Source organism: Amblyraja radiata, chromosome 21 (assembly GCF_010909765.2).
Source record: "Amblyraja radiata isolate CabotCenter1 chromosome 21, sAmbRad1.1.pri, whole genome shotgun sequence".
Lineage (NCBI taxonomy): Eukaryota > Metazoa > Chordata > Chondrichthyes > Rajiformes > Rajidae > Amblyraja > Amblyraja radiata.
Genome location: NC_045976.1, coordinates 36,484,947 through 36,498,725, shown reverse-complemented (window position 1 = coordinate 36,498,725; position 13,779 = coordinate 36,484,947). Strand labels below are relative to the sequence as shown.

General features: G+C 40.5%; 1 protein-coding gene across 1 annotated transcript in view; it reads right to left on the bottom strand.

Annotated features, from left to right (window-relative positions):
• The window catches only part of chchd3 (coiled-coil-helix-coiled-coil-helix domain containing 3), a 224,566-nt gene that overhangs the window by 76,018 nt on the left and 134,769 nt on the right, over positions 1-13,779 (bottom strand). The gene's annotated exons all lie outside the window — the stretch shown is intronic.

Genomic DNA, 13,779 nt, shown 5'->3' with positions numbered 1-13,779 from the left:
CAGTCAGGGCATTGAGCACAAGGGTCAGGAGGTTGTATTGTAGGTTGATAGGACTTTGGCGAGGTTGCATTATAAGAGTGTTGTGTGCAGTTATGGTTGCCCCGGGAAGGCTGTGAAGGGTTTGGAGAGAATGCAGAAGAGGCTTATGAGATTGCTGTCTGGATTAGAGGGTACTAGCTTTTAGGAAAGGTTGGACAAACGTGAATTGTTTTCTTTAGAGTGTTGGGAGGCTAAGGGGAGACCTGATAGAAGTATACAAAATTGAGAGGGGTAAAGTTTAAAAGGAGATGTGTGGGGCAAGTTTTTGTTTTTAAAAATAATGTCCAGATGCTCTCCGATTTACAATGCTTCGACTTATTTAGACTTTACGATGGTGCTTGTCACGTCACTTCCGGTCGCATTGTATTAAATGCGTTTTCGACTTGCAATATTTTCGATTTACGATGGGTTTATTGGAACGTAACCCCATCGTAGGCCGAGGAGCAGCTGTAGTGGGGATTTGGAATGTGTTGCCACGGGTGGTGATTGAGGCAGATACAGTTGTGGCGTTTACGAAGCTTTTCTATCAGAAATAGACACAAAAAGCTGGAGTAACTCAGCGGGACAGACAGCATTTCTGGAGAGAAGGAGTGGGTGACTGTTTCGGGTCGAGAACCTTCTTCAAACTCTCGACCCGAAACGTTACCCAATTCCTTCTCTCCAGAGATGCTGCCTGTCCCGCTGAGTTACTCCAACTTTTTGTGTCTATCTTCGGTTTAAACCAGCATCTGCAGTTCCTTCCTACACTTTGCTATCGGAACATGGTTATGTTGGGAGTGGAGGGATTTGCATCGTATGCAGGCAGGGAGATTGGTTTAACCTGGTCATGGTCGGCATGAGCGTTGTGGGCTGAAGGGCCTGCTCCTGTACAGTACGGTTCCGTGTTCTATGATATTGTCACTACAGCACGGCACAAAGCTTATTTATAATATTCAATGAGAATTGTGTGCAATACTTTTAATCTGGGCTATTTTTCAGTATCAGCTTGACTACCCCAAAAAGAACGTCAGACAATGAGGCAATTAGCTCTTTCCCCTTCCCTGACCCTCAGTCTGATTAAAGGTCTCGACCTGAATTGTCACCTGTTCCTTTTCTCCAGAGATGTTGCCTGGCCCGCTGAGTTACTCCAACATTTTGTGTCTATCTTCGGTGAAAACCAGCATCTGCAATTCCTTCATACACAATTAGCTCTTTTATAACGTTAAGATTTTACTGGTAGTTTTAGGCTGGTGATCTGGCTTCCACTGTTGCCTGACAGATACTAACTCATTGTTGTTTGGCTACACTGGGACAAATGCCAGACAATATATACTCCGAAAATAAGAGCAAGAGAAGCAATTATGAATGAGAAATGTTTTATGTTGTATTGTCAGATGTAAAGAATATCTCGGCAACATTAAGTCAAGTGTCCATAATTCAATTTGAGAGATAGAACTGGAGGAATAACATTGCTCAGTATTGCAATACCAACAAGCTATTTTTAAAACTCCTAATCTGGGCAACCTCACTGATGACTTTATTTAGATTAGTTGCTTTTAAATTTAATTGTCGGAGGCATAGCAACTCCTCCCCAGACAATACTGACAAATGCCAGCATTTTTGACAGAAATATCCCAAAACATTTAACTATATCCTTCAGCAACTGTAAAACAATTATTTCTCCTTTAAAAAAAAATTCACTACCAACGGAGAATTTTTCCAGGATCATATTATTCTTTTGCATTTGCTCTCAACGTCCTTCAAGGCACGTTAATGACTTCGGCAAGAGCTTGAGTCTTTTGATGAATCCTTTATGAAGTAGCTGCTGCTCAGAATACAGATACCCTGACAGTGCTCTGAAGCAATGTCTTCTACAATCCCAACACACCCTTTGTGATGAAGATGATGGAACAAACATGAAGTAAAATTATCTCCCTCATTTACTTTTGATTTCTTGTCTTCCGAAACATTTAAGGTGTCAGCGTGTTTGATTAGCTTTGTGGGAGGGAGGAGATCAACAGGCCGACTTAGATAAACCCAGTTAATCATTATTTATGTTCACTATTGAATGCTTTGAAGCCAAAGACTAATAGGTTTTGTATCACAAGAATTGTTATTTCATTTAATGGAAAACTGCCTAACTTAAGTTTCACATGGTTCTGTATCTTGTGTTTGATATATGTTTAGGTGCAGCTCAACACAACGACTTAAATTAGAGGATGACAGAAGGAACTGCAGATTGGTTCACAAAATTGGTTTGCAAAAAAAAGACAGGTGTGCTGGAGTAACTCAGCGAGTCAGGCAGCATCCCTGGAAAACAGGGATATGCTGAGCTACTCCAGCACATAATGTTTTGCTTGTGATTCCAGGATCTGCATTTCCTTGTGTTAACATTAAGGGGTTGCTCCATTGGGCTGTTAATTAGCAAGGAAGTAGCCCAATAAAAATGCCAGTAAATGATTGATCTTCCACACACCGCGATAAAATATTAATTCCCTCTGCTATTGGTGCACCTGTTATAGTGCCTATCTGCAAAATGCATGCTAACAACTCAACTAGACCACCCGTGAAACACTGTCCAAATCCAGGATCTCTGCGACCAAAGGGGCTTCCCGCATAAGGGAACACTGCCTCCTGAACATACCCCACATATACCTCACACAACCCTTGGGAGAAAAAGACAGTTGAGCCTACATCATTGCTGAGACCAAACCTGGGAATAGCCTCCTATCAGATTTGTGGGAACGTCTGAAGCCATTCACAGTAGTGACTCGCCCAAAAGTCTTCTCATAGGAGGGAGTTTAAACGATGGCCAAAGCTATTGTGCCCTGATTCCAAAAGTTGACGGTTTAAAACAGAACATGGGGATGTTTTGTGTTTTATTATATTCATATTTCAACAGTTACCAAAATACAATCCAATTGGCTGCATCTAATAGAGCCAGTACAGTCAACCAGTTCAGAAAATTCAGTTAACATAAGATGCAGAAACTGGTTGCTTGGAAAGAATAAAAATTGCCTCAATTTTGCCTCTGAATTCATCTTCAGCCTTCTTCTTAATTATTATTTCTAGTTACATAAACAATTATTTACGCAAAATTAAGTAACAACCGTGAAATGTGGAATAATTTTATGTTTATAGCAATTTAATTTAAAACAGCAAACATGTTTCCAATCAGTTTTATTCTACGCATTTCTCTTGACGAGCCACTGCACTGAAAAATAACAAATCCCAATTCTCGAAGGGTCCGAAACCAACAGTGAAGTTTACACTCTGTAAGCAATCAAAGTAAATTCCCAAATAAATTCGAATTGATTTATCTTCAGCCAAATGCACAGGAAAAGAGACTGAAATAAGTTTAAATTTTGTGAAGTATGGATAACTACACTGTATTTACATTGTTATACTGTCACATGTTCTATCATTGAACCTCTCCTGCTTACCAGCTGATGACTGGCATTCTTTGTACTTTCCACTCCCGATATCTGTTTTTTCTTTCACCTTGTCCCCCACTTCTAATAAAATATACTTCTCACTTCACAGATATTACCCGACCTGCTGAGATTTCCCAGTATTTTCCACCTTTGTCTTGTTTTGTCAGAGTGCAAAGTGATACATCTTGTCAAAATGGATGGCGAGAGACAACACAAGCTAAGTGGCACACTGCCAGCAGGTGTACAACACGGAAGGAACTGGGTACATCTGTGCTTACATTTTTGGAAGTGGCGTCATGGTGACAGGCTGTTAATCAAACATATGAGACCCTGTGTTTCATGAATAAAGGATTAAAACCAGGGAAACCACAACTCTAACAGGACAGTGTTAATAGTTTGAAGTTACAATGTTAAATTAGAATTGGCAAGTTGAATTTTCAAAGTGCAAAACAAATTCTGGTTAGTACTCTTTAACAAGAAGGTGAAAGACTTCAAGAAGGTGCCAAAGAGATGTGAAAGAACAGAGAGATTTCAACAAACAGCTGAGTTAAAGAAGCTGGGTTTCTTGGGCGAAGAAGAATGAGTGACAGATTGATAAAGGAGTACGTGGTCAGGATGGGTTTAAACAGAAAGAAGTTATACAATTTGAACATGATTCAAGGACTGGGGATATAATCAAAGTAATAGGCAAAGGATCGTGGAGAATTTTGTTTATGAAGATAGTCATAACGGTCTATAACTCTGCTTGCAGGAATGGTGTGAACAGCCAATCTGAGCTTTTGAAATGAAAATGGATAGTCATTTGAAGAAAAATAACTTGGGGAATTGAGGGCAAAACAAAATATATAGTTCAGCAAACTAAGAGCAGAGATTGGGTTGGCCGAACAGCCTCTTATGATGTACCAATGTTATGATTCCATAATTTTCAACATTTGCAATACTTCGCAGATTCCACTTGCAAATTCTTATTCAAAATTGCAACTTTCAAAGAATTAACATTGTCCAGATAGAGAAAATAATGAATTCACAAACTCGTCAGTGGTGCCAGATAATTAACAGAGAATATTGAAGACATGTGCCATTGCAAGAATGGGGAACTTTGTTGATCACAGCCTCATTATCTTCATATTACTTATCAGAACAATCTGCATTACAAATGAGAGAAGAAATCTGGAAAAAAATTGGAAAAACTAACCTGAGGCAGAGCTGCTTTGTGAATTAGCATAAAGGAAGACTTGATACAATGTCGCCTCTGTCAGTATTTCGTTTTTGATTCGAGGAAGGATATTGTTGCTGCATTCAATAATCTCAGCCCCAGATAAAAAGTCCCACAAGCACTGACCATCTCCACCTCTCGTCCCTAACTACCGACCCTTGCCTGGACCCCAGTATCAACACCTTGGAAGTTACCATTGACCAGAAAGTCGTGGCCCAACAACATAAGCAAATAAATTACAAAAGTAATTCAGAGGCTGGATCTGCCTCACATCCTGATACCCCAAGACTTTCTCTTCATCTACAGGACACTTACTCATCTAGGACTAAAACCAGCTAAACATTCACCCTTTGCTGCCAGCACACTATATTCCATCTACAACATGAAATAAAGCTACCCAACTTCTACTTTAACACCATCTCGTATGCCCTTGGCCTTGCCACCTAAAAGGACATGGGTGTCAGGCTCATGGGCCCTTGTGAAAACATTTGTGGTTCAAAGGTAGCTGGAATAAAAAGTAAACTAAATTAACAGGAACTGTTGACAAGAGGCTGCAACCTTAGCCAAGCTGAACCAGGTTCAAACAGTGCAGAAATAAAAGTCAGAAACAAGGAATAACAAACTGAATAGCAAAGGAAGACTAAATATTTAATAGGAATTGAGACGTGCAGCTTCCTGGCAGAAATGTGCAGAGATACACGGGCAGAAAAAAACCCCACCAGGGTCAGCTGAAAAAAACCGGGAATGAAGATCCTGACTCCTGCCACAAAAAGGCAGGGAAGCACTGAAATGAATAAAAGGTGCACATCAGGAACATATTCCAAATGGATTTTAAAACACATTAAAGTTGAAATAAATACAACACGAACATCAAAAAAACGAAGGAGCTGATCATGGACTTTTGGAGGGCACATCATCCGAGGACGTACACTCCATTGAGGATAAATGGGGATCCTGTAGATAGGGTGAACTGTTTTAAATATCTGGGAGTCCACATCTCCGAGGATATGACATGGGCATCACATGCCACAGCACTCGTGAGTAAGGCAAGGCAGCGCCTTTACCACCTCAGGCAATTGAGGAAATTCAGAGTGTCTCCGAGGATCCTCCAGTGCTTCTACGCAGCGGCGGTGGAAAGCATCTTGTCCGGGAACATTACCATCTGGTTTGGGAATTGCTCTGCCAAGGACAAGAAGGCTCTGCAGAGAGTAGTGCATTCGGCCGAACGCTCTATGGGAACTTCACTTGGCGCCCTGCAGGAACTATACATCAGGAGGTGCAACTCCAGAGCCAACAATATCATGAGAGACCCCTTCCACCCCTGCTACGGTCAGGCAAACGCCTCCGTTGCCATGCGGTGAGAACAGAGAGGTTGAGAAGGAGTTTCTTCCCAGAGGCCATTCGGACTGTAAACGCCTATCTCACCAGGGACTAACTCTACTGAACGTTTTTCCTTCCATTATTTATTATGTAAAAGAATATGTGTGTTATGATTGTGTTTATAGTTTGTTTGGTTGTTTGGTTGTTTGTCTTTTGCACAAAAGTCCACGAGCATTGCCACTTTCATTTCACTGCACATCTCGTATGTGTATGTGACAAATAAACTTGACTTGACTTGACTTGACAACACGCCTGGAAAATAATGAAGTAAATTCCTGTGTGTATATTGCACAGCCCACTTTAGGTAGTTAGGGAAGCACCTTCCATAAATGGAGACACAAGAGACTGCAGATGTTGGAATCTTGAGCAAGATGCAAAGTGCTGGAAAAACTCAGTTGGTCAGGCAGCATCTGTGGAGGAAATGGACGATGAGGTTTCATATCGGGAACCTTCTTCAGACTTCCATAAATGTTCATTCGGATATATCTACTAATGCAAATCAACTAAATCAAGTTTAATACTTCTATCTTCCATGAGGCAAGAGATGCAGTATTTCCTTTTCAAACAAAGATTCAGTTTGACGATGGGACCTAACCTGAAATGTAACTTATCCATGTTCTTCAGAGATGCTGCCCACCCGCTGAGTTACTCTAGTGCTTCATGTCCTTTTCTGTAAACTAACATACTCCCTTGTTTCTGCATCTAATGATTTAAAAATTCTGTGCGCGCCATCATCCTGATTGTCAACGTAATATTTATTTGTTAAATTATTTTATTTTCTGGATGAGTATATTTTCCATTGTTCGGTTGTCTTAAGTGTCTGAGGCCAGCTGCAGAACATATTAGGAGTCAATTATAAAATGTTGAGTTTGAATTACACGGCATTAAGCTATGGTTAGATGGCAAGTTTGACTAATTGGAAGCCAACAGTGAGCAACTATTTTTTTTATAAATAAAAATAGAAATCTGAAATCTTTTCAGTTTTATTGGGCTCAAGTTCAAGAAATCCTATGATGTGCTGTGACTTCGTTCCCCAGACCAATTGCATAAATCCTGAAGATAGACACAAAAAGCTGGAGTAATTCAGCGGGTCAGACAGCATCTCTGGAGCAGGAGAGGGAGAGCCGAGCCAAAAATAGGTCAAGTAACAGGAGAGACATTGTATCCTTCAGAAGATGGTAATCATCCGTTCAGGAGGTATATTAGAAAACAGAGATGCGATTTGCAACAGCGGCATGGCAATTATACCACGTTTCTAACATTTGCTTTATTGTGGTTATAACTGATACTTCTAGTTTCATGTCAATGACGCAATATACCCCTGAAGGAAAATGTGCTCGAAAACAAAAGCATTACAATCCACAATCATTGGGAAAGCAATATAAAACCAAAAATTGCAATGTCTTATTGCGGAGAAATGGAGACACAAAAATACTTCAAAGCTGGAATCTGAGTAAAATACAAACTAGTGGATGAACTCAGCAGATCTGGATTTCTCAATTCGGTCCAGAGGAAGGGTCAAGACCTAAAAAGTTGACTGTTCATTTTCCTCCATGGATGCTGCCTGACCTGCAGAGTTGCTCCTACAGTTTATTTTTTACTCAATGCAGAGAGCGATGTGACATACATTATGTTTTTGGAATCCTGAACAAAGGCAATATCGGTATTATTTTTTATATCCAAGATTACAATAACATTTGGTTTGACGGCATTGACACTTAAATCTTAGTTGACAGAGTTGCACAGGTGTAATCTATCCTAACACATCCATTCATAACACCACAAGAAATTGAAGCTGATATCGGTTATTTGGATCTTTGAGTAATAAATCACTAGTTTCATGGTTGATCTTGTATCCAACACCATTTTCCTGCATTAACTCTGTATCTCCTTGATTCTTGCTACGACCAAACTAATTAGCAGTTGCAGAATTTTCAAAAGATCCGAGAGTCGCACTTTGTTGGGAATGTGAGGTTTTGTTCGAAACTTTAAAACCATGAAACAAACCAATCAAATTTGGAAATAATTTGTTGTATTTTCGTAGACATGGTGAAAGCACAGCAAATCTTGTAATTTGCCATCCGATTATTTACCCATTGAATATATCTCAAAGCAATTTTCCTAAATTACAATATCAAGCAGGAATGCTTTACTGTACAACAACATGAGCAGAAATCAGTTTTGAAGAGTTAGAAGGATAGGCTGCTTATCGTAAAAAATTATAAACTAACATCTTCCTTCTGTAATTTTATAGCAGTTTTGCTTTGTATTTGAATAGTATACTGGGCCGTAACTGGTATTCATTGTAGAAAATAGAATGGACATAAGCCTGCAGTAACATCTGCAAAACAAATGTGTTTCATCTGTGCATCATGACTACAAGGAAATCATACATTGCAGTAAACAAGTTGAAGCATCGGAGAATTTAAAAAAAGTGACAAGACCAGGATTTATTGAAATTCATAAGTTGCCCTCGATGGGTGGTGTTGAGCCTTGATCTAACATTCATTTGTAATGTAGATGTACAGGGCCAGGAACGTATTCAAATCAACATTCTAGTATGAATGGAAGTATCATTATTATTCTCCCTCTCATTCTCTCCTATATTTCGTCCTCTCCATAATGACCTTCATTGTGTTGTCACCATACTCGTGAAATTGAAAATCATTTTAAACAACATTCTTACTTTGAACAATGTATGGAGGGGGAAATGTTGACATTCATCTTTATTTTACTCGCTATTTTTCATAAGGCACACTGTCTTTGTCTGACATCACTAAAAATGCCAGAAATGTATGCAATGCCTTTTCCCCTTGCACTACCTTGTTGTACTTGTGTATGGCTTGAGGGTACACATGTATAGTGTGATCTGATAGCAAACAAAAGCCTTTCACTGTACCTTGATATACGTGACAAGAATAAGCCGATACTAATATGGGTGTGCTTCAGTGCCATCGTACTCTATGGTGTTTTCCAGACCTGGCCTTTTGAAGCTACACCATTATTCTGATTCACTTCTGCCACAAAACAATGATCCAATGACTGATGCTGAAAATAGCTGGTGAGTTAAGTTTAGCCAAACTAAAAAACAAAATAATCAGATGCTACCAATCGGAAATAAAACTGCAGGTCAGGCAGCATAACAAGTAAAAGAAACAGAGTTAATTTGTGAAAAGTTTTGCGATCAAAACCGATATTATGGAGACAGAAGAGATGGGTGAATGGAACGGACAGCTTATGAATTGTCTTTTTTTTTCTTTAACCATGGTTTCTCCTCTACCAGAGTTGCCAGGGCTCACAAATGCATCTCCTCTCTTTCCCACACTTTTGCTCTCACCCACTCTCTTCCTCATCAGAGTAAAATAGAGTTCCTTTTTATCATTTCCATAACACCAGCCTCTGCAAATTCAACAGATTATGATCCGTACTTTCCACTGGTGTCAACGAGATTTCATCACCAAACTCATCCTATCCTCTCCTCCCTTTTCAGCATCCCGAAGGGACTACCCCGCTGGAACTCCGCGATTCTCTTTTCCACCTCCACCGACCACTCTGCTTCTCAGGCGAATATCGTGGGCAGACTAATTGTGTTTTACCTTGACACTTTCCCATCGTTCTGAGACCTGAACAGTTTTTCCAGGCGAAGCAGGCATTAATTTGCACTTCCAATTTAGTATTCTGTACAAATTTGCAGTCCCCCCCTAATTGCAGAATCCAAACACAGCTTGGGTGATCACTCTGCAGAATGCAGAATTCAGGTTCTGCCTGCGATGGAGCACTGAGCTTCCACATTAACTCTCCATCCCATTCTGATCTGTTTTTGGCCTGTACCATTCCAATATCCAATGTAAGTTGGAGGAACATCATCTCATCTCTTTATCCAAATCGCAACCATTGAGGCTCAAGACTGAATTCAACAACACCAATCTTTCTTCTTTTTGTCGGTTGAGATACAAGGCCTGTAGAATTTATTCAGTTTTTTCCCCATCCACAGACACAACCTGGATTGCTGAGTATTTCTAATGTTCCCTTTCACTCAGATTTCCAGCAATAAATTTACATCATGGTTCAAGATAATCAAGTGTGTTTCTTTGTTATTTGCAATGGGTATGAACTCGAACAAGGAAATTCTTACTTGCTGTAGCACAGACATATTAGATTCAATTCAATTCAATTTATTGTCATTTGGACCCCTTGAGGTCCAAACGAAATGCCGTTTCTGCAGCCATACATTACAAACAAATAGACCCAAGACACAACATATTTTACATAAACATCCATTACATTGCTGTGATGGAAGGCCAAAAAAACTTTTCTCTCCACTGCACTCTCCCCCCCCATGTCAGAGTCAAAGTCAAAGCCCCCGGCGGGCGATGGCGAATTGTCCCGTGGCCATTAAAACCACGCCGGGTGATGCAAGGTCGCACACCGGGTCTTGATGTTAGAGCCCCCGGCGTGCGCTCGCAAACTCCCGCGGCCATTCCAAGCCGCGCGGGGCGGTGCTGTAAGGCCCCGCTCCAGGTGCTCATCAACCCCGCAACTCGGGCGGGAGAAGTCGCCGCTGCGGAAGCCCCGAAAAGCGGTCTCCCTCCAGGGACCCGCGGGCTCCCGGTGTTACCGCCCGCCAAACCCGCAGTTGCAGCCACCGAATCTCCGGGGGTCGGGTCGCAGCAGCGTCCACCACAGCTCCACCCGCTCTGGACTCGGCCAGCTCCGCGACGGTGAGGTGAGTAGTCAGCACCAGAGCCCCCGGTTTTCCTGTTGGAGGCCGCTCCTCGTTGCAGCCCCAACGACAACGGAGACCCGACAAAGAAAAGGTCGGGTCTCCCGTGCAGGGAGAGATTTAAAAGTTACCCCCAACCCCCCCCACCCCCCCACACACATACCCCAACAAAAAATAACAAAAACTACATAAAAACATAGACATAAAATAATAAAAACGCAGACGGACTGCAGAGGCCGCTGCAGACGAGAGTCGCGCCGCCAATTAGATGCAGCAATAAAGAAAATATAAACTATATTATTGGTTCCAGTTTCTTCCTTGTCTCTGCCCTCATTCAACTCCCTCTCTTTACAACCTCCAGGCAGACCAGCTATGATTAAAAAACAATCCCACAGGCAATTATATTATCTGAACACACTTGGTTTCCACCTGACCACATCCCTTTCATTTGTTCCCTTCAATCATCCCCCTCTCATAAGTTCATAAATGATAGGTACATAATTAGGCCATTCGGCCCATCGTCGACTCTGCCATTTAATCATGGCTGATCTATCTTCCCTTCTTAACCCCATTCTCCTGCCTACTCCCCATAATGCCTGACACCCGTACTAATCAAGAATCTATCTCTGCCTTAAAAATATCTATTGATTTAGTTTCTACAGCCTTCTGTGGCAATTAATTCCATTCTCGGTATCTTAAAATACTTTATAGGTCAACATGAAGGGTCTTCGACCTTAAATGTTAAATCTGTTTATCTCTCTTCAAAAGATACTTGATCTACTCGGTACCATCAGGACTTTCTCTCTTTACTATAGCTGAAATATACAAACCGAATTTAGATACAATGAGAAGATGTCCAACTTAATCGTCATGTTCCAATATTTGTCGAGACTACCTTTCAGGGCAGTCATGATGCTAAAAAGCACTTAAGATGTGGCTGTGCAATGATTGGATAATGTTGGGGAATAGATTGGCTTCTATGAAAAGGTGAGAAGACACTTCTATCCTTTTGTGATGCACACACATTACTAAACAAGAAGGTAGATAAAAATGCTGGAGAGACTCAGCGGGTGAGGCAGCATCTATGGAGCGAATGAATAGGTGACGTTTCGTGTCGAGACTCTTCTTCAGACTAAACAGGTAAATATGTGTAAAAAAAAATGCAGATGTTATTGTTGCATAGAACGATTTATTTCTGGTGCACATATGCACAAGCTGAAAAAACATAGAGGTTCTGTACACCAGACCTAAAGACACCCCTATATAAAAAGAGCCCTCATAACATTATTAAATTCAAAGTATAATGCCTGATCCTACAAATGGCAGAAATAATTTCCTCTCCCTCTCTCTTTCTCCACTTTTAGTAATTGGTCTTACTTATCAGTCTTATTGCTTTTGATGGCATTCATTACAATGCCGTGGAGTATGGTTACCATATGGGGGGGATTCTTTTGTGTGTATTTTCCAAGTTATGGACAAAATTAACTTATGAATGACCATAAAAATTGAATCCATTCATCACCGCAGGACAGCCAGTACTCGCCCCATCTTCTCACCAAACTCTGGCTGAAACAAGCAGGCTTTACGTGTTTTTCATGAACAGTAATCCTTTCCTCAGCTGGGCAAAAGTGTGCTTCACAGTGGGAAGTACAATAAAGGATATGGCCAGATGTTTTACAAGTACTTTAGACCCAGGAGTCACATTCTACAAGTGCCAATTAATTTTGAAAGCTTTTGAAGAATTCCTTAACCAGCTGTAAATGGTGCAAACTTCAAGCATGAAGAAAGTGCACTCTCAAAGTAAACAGTGCATGGCTTTGGTCATTAATAGGTAATTATTGCCAGCGTTAACCATAAAGTTTGTGGTCTGCAGAACCTGTGTTAACTTACATGGTATTCAAGTAGCCCTTTAGTTTGGACACTGACAACTGAGCAGTGGGATCGTCGTAGATACAGGTTCACAAAGAATGACTTGGACTAAATATTGAGCAACGTTATTTTACCAAATTGGAACTATAGATGCTGGCTTTGGGCAAAAGACAAACTACTGGCAGAACAGCAGGTCGGACAGCATCGTGGAGGGAAAGGACAGATGACGTTTTGGGTTGAGACCCTTCTTCAGACGATCTTAATAATTATTTTTTTAAACTATTCAATTCGCTTATGTCCCTGTAGAGAAGAACATTTGTCTTCCTTTTTCAATCCTGCCTTTCTGTGACTCCAGACCCACATTAATGGTCGACATGAACATGTTTGGCTGAAGGACCTGTCTCTATGCCATGGCTATATGGGCAGTAAGTTGTCTGTTAAATATCCTCCAAAATTCCCTGGAAACGTTTGAACAATTTAGGATTATGATGTTAGTAACTACTACTACAGTAACTTCCTGTGAACGAAAGTTAAAAACATCGTTACAGTGTAAGATTATACACTTGGCTTCTTGGGCTCCAAATCTCATTGATTAAATTGACTCTTCCTGATATTAAGTGTGACAGATTTATAAGCAGTAGTAAATTCAATATTTATGCAACACATAATGTTCTTCCAAACAAGATCCCTGTTTGAATGTACTAAATCTATTATCTACTGCTTTGTGCAGTCCACAGTTTAATGCACACCAAACATTATGCTTCACTGAAATCCCAGTAAAGAATATCACTACATGAATATTCCACTTGTAGATTGTATTGAAATCCAAATAGAAAGCATTGGACCGAATATCTGAGGGATTAAAGAAAATCCTTCCCAGCCACAATCTGGTAGAAAAATGTATTTACCGACCAAAACTAACCAAGTTTATAGTGTAAAGTTGTAGATTTTGTGCGTCAGATAGCATTTAATCACAAAGAATCATCCAATAGTAATTTTCTATATTAAAACACAGCCTCTATTTTTCCCTCCATCATACAGATTTCTCAGGCTTAAAAATAAGAGTTTTCATGAAGCATACCCTCTCAAAACCTGCACTTTCAACTGTAATATCTGCATTTGATTCACATTTTAATAAT